This window comes from Miscanthus floridulus, chromosome 7 (assembly GCF_019320115.1).
Source record: "Miscanthus floridulus cultivar M001 chromosome 7, ASM1932011v1, whole genome shotgun sequence".
Taxonomy (NCBI): domain Eukaryota; kingdom Viridiplantae; phylum Streptophyta; class Magnoliopsida; order Poales; family Poaceae; genus Miscanthus; species Miscanthus floridulus.
The window spans coordinates 66,982,593-66,983,888 of NC_089586.1; the positions used below are offsets into that span (position 1 = coordinate 66,982,593).

Below are 1,296 nucleotides of genomic sequence, written 5' to 3' on the forward strand. Positions count from 1 at the left end.
AATATGTTGTGTTATGAATATTGACAAGATTTATAGTTTCTAGATCTTTTGGTTGCCCAGAATCTTACCTTTGTCGGATGGAGTAACAATAGCTGCTAGCTGAGCTATTTGTGATTCTATCATTTTATTAAAGCTATGTTGGTTCTTAATGGAAGAAGCAAAGCTATCCATTCTATTATTTATGTTCTCTAGAATTTTATCATTGGTAGCTGCCTTTCTAGATAATCCCTTCATAAGTTTGGATTGGCCAGCAATTAATTCTCTCAAGGGTGGTTGATTGAAATTATTAAAATTATTACCTTGATAGTTACCTTGGTAGTTCAGTCTCTGTTGCTGATTCCATCCTTGATTCTAGTAAGGACGAAAGTAGTTGTTGTTGTTGACAAAGTTCACATCCTCATGGGTTTCAGGATAGTTGCTCCCTGAATGCCCAGTGTTTCCACACACTTCACATGTCATGCAAGAATCATGAATGTGCATGACTTCTTGCTTCTCATTCGCGCTATCTTCAAGCTTCTTCATTAGCAAGTCCATCATAGCAGACAATATGTCTACCTCCTTGAGTTGATGCATACCTCCACCTCTCTTATGGGTCTGACGACGTTCTTCATTCTAATCTTGGTTGTAGACCATCTTCTCCATAAGAGTTGTTGCAGCTAGTACGGTGAGTGACAAAAATGCACCTCCAGCAGCAGCATCCATAGTCTCATAGGTACTATTGGTCAACCCATGGTAGAAAGTCTGCATGAGTAGCCAATTCTCCATCCCATGATGAGGACATTCCACAATGTAATCTTGAAAGCATTCCCATGCCTTAGGGACAGATTCATCATGTTGTTGCTGAAAGCTTGAGATTCTCCCATGCAGAGCATTGGTCTTGGCTATGGGAAAGAACTTGGCTAGGAAGGCAGTGGAGCAGTTATCCCATGTAGTATTTCTATCTTTGTTGGCATAGAACTATTGCTTTGCCTTCCTCAAGAGTGAGAATGGGAAGAGGCAAAGTAATATGGCATCTAGGGTCACTCCTTTGATGGTGAAAGTGCTATAGATCTCCAGGAAGTGTTGGACATGTGTACTCGCATCTTCATGTGCCTTTCCACAAAACTAGCTTGCTTGCACCATGTTGATGAGGGCTGGCTTGAGCTCGAATCCATTATCTCCAACATTGACTATCGGTGTCACAGAGCCAACCAATTTACAAGAGCACAAGTATAATGGTAGCCCGCAAGCGGTCGCACTATCATACTTGAGCCCATATAAACCTGGTAGTCTGTCGAGTACCACAACGGGTCTCGA

At 41.7% G+C, this 1,296-nt stretch overlaps 1 non-coding gene across 1 annotated transcript; it reads left to right on the forward strand.

Annotated features, from left to right (window-relative positions):
* The first annotated feature begins 763 nt into the window (after positions 1-763).
* On the forward strand, positions 764-872 carry LOC136468178 (small nucleolar RNA R71). Its single transcript, XR_010761714.1, has one exon. It is a non-coding gene; the product is annotated as a small nucleolar RNA R71 (small nucleolar RNA).
* Positions 873-1,296: the final 424 nt, after the last annotated feature.